Raw genomic sequence first — 10,036 nt, 5'->3', positions numbered from 1 at the left:
TCGTTCCACAACTGATAGGCAAAAGTGTCACATTTATCCATTAAAAAATTAAATCTACAACACAATAAAGTGTGCGTAAAGTGAAAAGGTCTGAATACTTTCGGAATCCTCTGTACAAAAGTAGTAACAGTAATGGAGAAAATTTAAAGACAATGTGGCCGAGTGTTGGAGTGTCGGGTCTCCAGACAGAAAGAGGAAAGTTTGGGGTGCGAATCGAGTCCTCCCTTTTATTGACTGTGGACAATGAGAAACAAAACCAAACAAAGGAATCAATCTCTAGTGTGCATTCTATACACAGAAACTCAATTAACAAAGTGCTTTATGAATGTATATGAATGCAATCACTTCTAGTGTAGCTCCTTCAGGCAGGTTGCTCTGGTCAGTAAATGACGCCTCCTTCCTGTATACCCAGTGTCTTATGGTAGCTAGTCCTGAAGGGCCAGGGTCAAATGCTTTCACCAAATGCATTTTTGGTGCTGTGGGGAAGGAAGGAGATGACAAAGTTAGTGGCAGTGCCACCCTCTCATCTTGGTGGATTATTAGATACCTGGACTGAGCACGTGAGGAGGTCCTGCGACCTGCATGTGTGACAACTAGTACCTAGACTGACTCCAGAACTGCGGTTTATGAACTCTTACCAAATGAGGATAAAAAGATGACATGATGGAAGTGATCAAAATTATGAGGGGAATTAGTACAGTGGATTGCCAGCTATAACTTTAAAATGAATTCTCCAACATTTATTTCTACAGCACAATTTCATACACAGGATGGAGCTGTAGCTGCTCCTGAAAGTTTTCTCCTGGTACAGACGAGACCACGCTCCGACTGATGTTTGAAGAGTATTTATTTGTTCGCTCTCTCTATCTCTGTTTTACAGCTCTTAAACACAGTGAAAAACTAAAATAAAATAAAGCTAGTAAATTAAACAATAAATGAGTTACACAGGTGTAGGGATAACAAAATTAAAATATATCGTGTGCGCCTTCTGACCAGAAATTCAGGAGTCTTTATTTCAGTCTCTAAGATACTGCACTCATGTCTATCTTATTAAAGCTAACACATTACTTCGGCTCAGCATCCATTAAGTTTGTCACTTTGTGCATTTCTGCTTCACCAATGAACCTCATCATGTGACCACAGCACCCTTCCGTTCAGACTAACTTTGTAAACTTATGTACAAATACATTGAGATCATAAAATAAATAAAATTACAATTAAAAAAGAAAATATCAAATTTACATACAGTATATATATTTATATATATACACACATATTTTGCGACAGCTACAGTAGCTTAAAGCACTTTACAACATGTCAAAGATGTAGTTAGATGCAAAGAAAAACAAATTAAATTTAGATAAGAATTAAAACGAACAAATACTATATAAAAAATAGATAAATAATGTACACATACATAAGAAACATATGGAGAAATAGAGTCCTTGAAATATATTGTCAAAATTCATATTTTCTAAATGATAGTTCAATGATAAGGTCAAATTGTCAGGGTGAACATGAAAAATTTAAAAAAACTCCAGGTAAGCTGCTGAAAAAAACAAAATCCACCTAACATAAATGTTCCTAAGTCATTCTTGATTGGGTCTTTTTAGACATCATCTTACAGGATTCGACACAGTGGGTTTGTCACACGTTGAGTATCTGCTTTCATTCAGACATCACGGACAGCTGCACAGGACTTTGATCAGGTGGTGGTGGCACAGAACAGCACCACAGAAGAACCAGAAAAGAAAACACAGAAATGTAAAGATTAATAGCTATTGCAGATTCACTGAAGAGAATGATAATTCAATGCATATCTAAGGTAATAAGAGTAAAATAAAATTGAAGCTACAAGAAAAGTGTGATTTTAGTAGTTTATTTCTTCACTTCAGCAACAATAGATAATTGGAATAAGTTACCAATCGGTGTGTTAGACTGTAGTGCTTTGGGGATTGTCGATAGTTGTTTTAATGATTTAGCTGAATAGAAACTGGCAATTTTGGCTGGGCTGAATGGCCTGTTCTTGTCCAGTCTTTTAGTATGTCCTTAAAAAGAAAAGAAAATTGGGGCAAGATCAGCATTACCATTTTTTCAGGATTCTTTTTTCATACAAGACAAGGATTGGATAGGTTACAAAATGTTAAATTATATACTGTAAGATCTAGTTGAATGTGGTTATTTGAAGCTTCACTACAGTTTTTTTTTTTTCAGTGATTACTGAGTGACCTGGGGTGGCACGGCCCTCACAGTAAGGAGACCAGGATTTGCATCCCAGGTCCTCCCTGCATGGAGTTGGCATGTTCTGCCGGTGTCTGTGTGGGTTTCCTCCCACAGTCTAAAGACATGCAGGTTAGGTGGATTGGTGATACTAAGTTGGACCCTAGTGTGTGGTTGGTGTGTATTTTTTTGCCCTATAATGGACTGATACCCTGTCCTGGGTTTGTTCCTGCCTTGTGCCCTGTGCTAGCTGGGATAGGCTCCAGCACTCCCTGTGACCCTGTTCAGGACTAAGCAGTTTAGAAAATGACTGACTGAGTGACCTTGGTCAGTCAAGACCACCATCTACACTCAGCTACACTTAGCAATGACTTATTTGAATGACGTCTTTATCCAACATTTATGATACAATTGATTACATTTCTTTTGGTTTTCTAAGCAGGTCAAGTGACTTGCTCATGATCACACAGTGTCAGTAGCAGGATCTAAACTCAGGGTTTAAAATCCAAATCCTTGACCACTATGCCACACTACACCATTTTCTTAGGTAGTTTTCTTCAAATCGTGAGCAGGGGACTATATAATTATTTACAATTTATTGATTTGTTAGCGGTCGCACCTTGGTAGATACTGATGCTACAACCTTGTAGTTAAGAGAAAATGAAATTTCTTAATTCTTTAAAGAGTGATGTGAGGATAATATAGATGATAGAAATCATTTATTGGTTGTTTTACAGCTTGTGTTAAGTCATTCTTATCTATAATATATCTGGATTTTATTTTCATAATATCCTGGGAACAACCATTTCAGCTTAGTGGGATCATCTGGATACAAATTTCTGATAAGCTAATTGCTCCCCACTGAAGCATTCAAATTTTCCCAAAGGCCAGAAAAATGAAATAAATTAGTGTCACAGGAGGAAGGAGATCTCTGCACTGATTCAGATTGCTGGCTTGAGTAAGAAACAAGTAAGTAACTAATCTTTATTTAACCATATCTGAAAATTCTCATTTTGTTTCATTTTTTATTATCTATTTGCCTTTATTGTACTCTTTCACACTCAACAGGTTTTAGGCATTTTCATAATTGTATACATTTGGAACTTAAACCGAGCAACATACTGTAAAGTGTGATTTTAAAACAAGGGTAATATGAATTTATTGTCCAAAATGACAGTAAGTAGTGAGGTATATTCTCATTGTTCCTGTGGAACAATAAATGACCTGATCATTTTGTAAATGTTTTGTGTTTTCACACAATCTGCTTTGTGTCCAGTCAGGAGATGATTACTTTCTGTGTTTCACAGGCCAGTTAGTTCAGATGTGTTTCAGACAGAATATTTTAAACATTCAAATGCCCCGTGGGTGTGCCAAGGACTTCATTTATTGAGGAAAAATGTTTTTTTTTCTCGGGAAAAATCATCATGAAGATTCGACAAGAGCTGCACTTGTACACTGGGACATTTGCAAAGATTATGTGGTTTACCAAGCAGAGCTCGGTGTGCAGAATGTCCATTATCTGTTAACCTTCCTCTTATGTTAGCTTTCTGTTACTATCTCTTATGTTAATGGGTCGGTTTTGACCCGTGTCTTTAATCAGCCATATTACCCTCAAAACAATTATTTATCATCCAATTTTTTTCCTTACCTCTTGGTTACTTTGTTACGCTTCCTTGTCCATTAAAAGAATGTTTTTAATATTTTTGCTGTGACCTCATGAGCTTTTACTTTAACAGCATACCTCTCGTTTTCAATTTTAAAAAATGATTACATGAACCTCAAGAGAATTATTTAAATAAATAAAAGGTTGTTATGTTACCTGAATATTACTGAGGGGTATTAGAACACATCTCTTAAATAAATTTGTTATATATATTTTTTATTATAATATTAATTACTATAGTAACATCTATGGTGTTACGGGTCAAATCTGACCCATAGATATTTATTTCAAAGAAAAAGGCAAAAAAGTATTTTCAAAAATAACTTTAATATAAATGGAAAGCTAAACAAGTAAATCTCAAAATGTGGATTTGCAAGGTCAAACAAACAAGGAACAATCAAGCAAATCAAACCAATAGAAATGAGGCACTAGTTCCAAAAAACGTCTTTGTGTGCAAGAACATGCATGTGCATTTAGATGCATGTGTGGCAAAAAGTGACACTTTTAATGTGTTCTTTGCAAATCTATTTTTTGCAGTAGAAGCAGAGTACGTTTGTCTTTCTGTCTTTGTTGCTAGGGCAGACCTGACACCTCTTTCTTTTAGAATCAGGTGGCCTCAGTGGGGTTGTGGCTGTGTAGGTTGATGTTGAGGCAGTGCTGGCCGAAGAGGATGCTGGCACTGATGCTCTTTGTGTTGCTGATGGTGTGGAAGGAGTGCTACGTGAGCTCTGCAGCTGTCTGACCAAGGCTGCAGCGGCTGGGTCCCGGGGCACCCGTTCCCTTCGCTCAATGTGTGCCTTGACAAGGGAACTTCCTAACTCCTCAAGAAACATTCTCCGCTTGTTTTTTCTGGTTGAGTTCCACCCTAGGTGAATGTGGGTCCACAACACAAATGCATTATATGCAGACACATCTAGAATGTTATAAAACACAACCATTGGCCATCTCCTGGTCATTCTCTGGCAAGTGTAGGTGGCAGTCAGCTTGTCCAGGTTGTACACTCCACCTTTGTTTTTATTATAGTCCAAGATAATTATGGGCTTTTTGTCACTTGCTGATGACACAGCTGCGTCTTTGTGAAAAGTGGACATACGTAAGTATCACACTCCGGTGTTTTTTTGGACAATATGAAACAACCGTGGTGGTGTCTGTAAAAGCAAATTTTGAAGAAAGTGGAGCCCTGTCCTTCACCTGCAAAATTTCGGCAGGCAGCTCAGGTTTATTTTTTTTTTACTGTGCCCACCATGGTAAGTTTCCACCTGAGAAGTTCTTGTTCAAGGTCATAGCTGGTAAAGAAATTGTCACATGTGATATTGTGACCCCGCAGTCCAGTAGTCATATCGAGGACTACACGTTTTCCTTAATTTTTCTCAGGAATGCCACTTGCATGTTTGCCTATGTAAATCTACAGATTCCATGCATAGCTGGTTTTTGCATCACAGGCTGCCCAAATTTTTATGCCGTATTTCCCTGGCTTACTAGGCATGTACTGCCGGAAAGGACATTTTCCACGGAAAAGGACAAAACGTTCATCTAATGTTACCTCTGGCCCTGGGTTGAACATCAGTGGAAGGAGCTGCACCCACCTTTCCCAGACATCCCTGATGGGAGCAAGCTTGTCAGATTTTTCTCTAGTTTCTCTGTTGTCAAATCTAAGGACTCTTGATATCATTCGAAATGACTGAAGTGACATTGTTGCCCGGAAAATATGTCTGCCTGTCAACGCATCCCAGAGACTATCAGTGGCCTCATTGCTGGATTTGTAAACACCAGCAAGAAGAAGAAGACCAATATAAGCATCCAGGTATTCCTCATCAATGTCATTCCACATGTCGCCATGAACCTTTTATCCTTCAAGGTTTGTCATAGCAATCATGACTTTCTTTAGTGACAATGGCATAAACAGATCAAAACATGTCTTGATGTCACTTACTCTCATCACAGCAAACCTTGTGATTCCAGGGGTCATTTTGATGACATTTGCAGCAGCTGCCCTGCCATGTAAGTCAGGAGGTACTGAGCTCCAACAGATGTTACCACTTTTGGATTTGAATGTTTCAGCAGGAGTGAGTGCAGCTTCAGCACCGGTGACCTCCTCATCAGACTCATCAGATGTGTCTGTGCCTTCTGGTAGATACTCTACAATGTCTTCCTCCTCGGAAACCTGCTCATCTGTATCACTATGCTGTTCTGTGTCCTCTGCCTTATTTTCAGAAAAGATATGATCCAGAGCTTGGCTTACTGTAAATCTTCTTCTCATTTTTGACTGCTGCAAACAGGAGATGTGTACTCTGCAAGTCACCAATGCTAAACTAAATTTGTCTTATGCAAGCCTTACATGTCTGAACAGGTCTGTCTTTGTTTGTTTGTTTTGTTTGTTCAGATAAGGAGACACACAGGCAAAGAGAGAAGCCCCTCAAAGTGTGTTTAGGATTTTTGTTTTGACCCTAACTATTGTTTTATAACCTTAAATTAGAACTGGGTCAAAACTGACCCTACCAACACAAAGGTAATAATTTTCACCAGAGCATTTTATAATTTAGTATAATTGTTTTTTTTTTGTTTTATTTTAATTAAATACAGATTCCTGACAAAGTCAAAAAGCCTTGATGCAATAAACAAAATTAGGTAGTAGTTTTATGCATTTAAAAAGTAAAATGGGTCGGTGCTGACCCTAACACAAGAGGACGTTAATTAGAAGAGAACATGAAAATGGTTTTATTATGCATTCTATAAAAGGACACGTTTCATCTGGTGACTCGAAGGCAAGCACTGCTCATGGCACCCAGTGATGTCCCTTCATTTCCTTCAGACAGTACATATATTGTGTAAAATTAATTTCACTGTATGATGTTGAGCATTTCCTTTCCAACAGCCTGACGTCACATCTACTTAGCTTATTTCAAATCACATCTGTTGTCTTTAGGCCTGTAATTATTTGTTAATTTGGAATGTTTGATTCAAATTTACTAAACGTTAATGCACCTCCATTGTTCACTATTGCTCTGTAAGACTACAGGGTTTGACTGTCGGTCAGAAAGGACACTTATCTCTCGCCAACTCTGTATGGGGTTTGTTTGATCGACCCGGTCACAAGTGAATCCGTTCATTTTTTTTACGCGTTCAGCTGCTATGCAATCCAATAATGAGACAAAAAAAGAGGCTCTAAGGCAAAATCAGAACTGATAGGATTGACAGGCAGTGGTGCAAGTTGTTTTATGCAAGCTCGTATGCATGTGTGGATTTGTTTTTATACTAAGACCAGTAATGGTGTACTGCACGATAACATACAGTGAATACACTTGACTTATAGTTTTCATCCTCTTTCTCTGTACGTTTAGCATCTGTTTGCTCAGAGGTTGATGCACTTGCTGCTTTGTGAGCAGCTCTTGTTTTCTCCACTCTAGCGGCCCGCTTCTTCTCTTCTTCCGTCGACATCTTTTTGCGTTAAAACTGATTAAGTCAGTGTTTGTGTTGCAATTATTTAGTACGTTTTTCTTAATTTTTCACTTAAGCTTAAGCACTTAAGTGTTCAATCTGCCGCAAGAATGATTTAAGATATGAAGAGGTAGGGGAAGTGACGGCGAAGGTAGTAGCAATGATGCCCTCTAGGTATCTGCCTCAAGAATGGTTTGAGATATGGAGAGGTAGGGGAAGTGACAGCAATGGTGGTAGGGATGAGAATGTCGCCCATACGCATGCGCCACACGGCCGCCCTGCTGCCTACTGCCAAGAGTTGATTCTACAATAAAGTAAAATAAAAATAAAAAGAGTAATAAAAATCATCACCCTGAAAGCAGACAGTAGAGGTCACGTAGTATATGTGTACCAAATTTCAGGTCAATAGGTCAAATGGTTTGCAAGCCACAGGTGATTTAAAATCCTGGACAGACAAATGGACAGCCACAGTAGCGTTTTATATACTAGAAATTTTTCCAATAATGCACAATATTTCCTATAGTCAGATTGGTCCTGTGTCAGATCATATGTACAGTATACTTCACACAGACCACTCCAGGGCTTCCTTGGTACCTCATTGAGACCACCGTTTTCAAAGGGTCTTGGTACGGTTGCTTTGTCTAAATGAACCGGACTACAGTGACGATTACTCCAGAGTTTTAAATAATGCATCAAACAAAACACCTTAAGACCATCTGTTTTCTATCCTGTTTATTCAGTTTAGGGTTGCTGAGAGTTGGTGCTCATCTCAGCAGTATTACACACAACATGGAAAACCATGCCAGAAGTCTGCACAAGGACCTTATAGGGTTCAATCATACACACACCCCTACACTCGACTATGTTGGCCTGTGGGAAATGTGATATCCTTATGTAGCAGCATTCTTAACAATTTATTTCAATGATCTTTCTTTTCAGCTTTTATGGATATAATCTTTATCAGTTAACACAGTGCTTCTCAAACTCGGTCCTGGGGACCCACCATAGCTTCAGGTTTTTGTTCCAACCAGATCCATAATCAGTGACAACATCTGATAACGCTGATCTCATTTAATTAGCTGGCATTTTTTTCTCTCTTATTCTACATTCAGAAAAGCACCACAGCATGATTTTTATATTTATAAGACATCTAGAAATATTTCTGCTTTTGCTATAGATGTAAACGTTTAACTTTCTTTTGTTGATTTCATTATATTTTGAACTTTCTCAGTGCAGTTTTCCCCCTTCGTTGTATCTTATTAATGACAATTAAAAACGAGCGAAGCAGATATCCAGGCAAACACTAAATAATCAAAGGCTGCAATTACTTTAGTGTCAGACCCATTAATTAGTAAATAATGGATTCATTAAACAATAATAATACCTGGAAAAGTAGAATGAAAATCAAAATGAAAATATCGTTTAAAAGAAAAAAATATATATATATTTACCAAACATAGTTTTCTGATTTCTATATTCTTCCCACAGAACACACAACTTGAGGAACTTGAGCAGTTCACTTAATTAGCCCAGGTGTCCAATTAACACTAGCATTACCAAAGCTTACGAAAAAACTCGTAAATCTGGCCACTCTCCACGCTAGTGTTTAGATCTGGACGGTGTATGTGCCCAAAAAAGAAGTCTAAAACCATTCTCATACCATTGCTCGCGTACTGAAGTGTCAGCAGGCATTTTTTGTGGCATTACATGTGTAATTTTTGAGCATGGCCTTGTCGATCAAACAAAGGAAGCTCTGAAGTCTACTTGTGACTTTACGCTGTAGGAAGATAAGTAAATGAATGAAGTTAAATAACATTCGATCTGGCTTTTATATAAATAACATATAAATGTTTGTGCTTCTATCCATATTACTAACCGAGAATGCTAAACCGGATGATGGACGCAGGCACATCCGGCCATGGGCCGTAGCTGCAAAAAGACGTACTGCGCAGGCGCAAGAAAGGGCGGACGGGACACACACAAAGAGGGGGATTCAACAAGCCCCTGGAACACAAAACGAAAGAAGACGCTCGCTCAACAACAATCCTCACCCACACACCCCCCCCAATCAATAAGAAGTGACACCCAAAGCCACATATCTAAAGGAAACGTCCATATTAAACATACGTCATCTCAAAACCTTCACACTAGGCAGCATAGGTGGATCTCATTAAAATAAAGCACTGTTAACCGTTCAACTGGAGAAAAGGCTCCATATTAACAGTGAGTGCTATCCTCCTTAATACTAATCCATATTTCGCACGCTGAGGAACAAACAAGTCATGCATACACGGTCACGGGTACAAAACTATTCGGATCGGATAACGGAACCAAACACACGAACACGAATGAAACAAAAAGAATACACGGCGGCGCATACAATGCGCTTCGGAAAATACGTGAGAAAAAATGTCTCGGATCAAAAAACGCAAAGCTCAAGTAACCCCGTTACAGAGACGTGCCCAAATGAACAGACACATTGAACGTAGATGCATACAGCGCGCGTCTCAAAGTGCTGCATCAAAACAAGCACGATTTCAAAAGAAAGAGCTTGCGTCTCAGACATACAAAAAAGGGAGCAAAGCAACGCGCATATGACCGGCCAGAAAACAAGCAAGCAGGACTCAAAAAGCAGAAAGCTCAACTGACCGACATACAAAAACGGACAAGGCTCGATACAAACAATGCACGACGTAGAGTGAAACGGACTTTGCG

Source organism: Erpetoichthys calabaricus, chromosome 4, assembly GCF_900747795.2.
Source record: "Erpetoichthys calabaricus chromosome 4, fErpCal1.3, whole genome shotgun sequence".
Taxonomy (NCBI): Eukaryota; Metazoa; Chordata; class Cladistia; order Polypteriformes; family Polypteridae; genus Erpetoichthys; species Erpetoichthys calabaricus.
Note: the sequence above shows the minus strand (reverse complement) of the source record.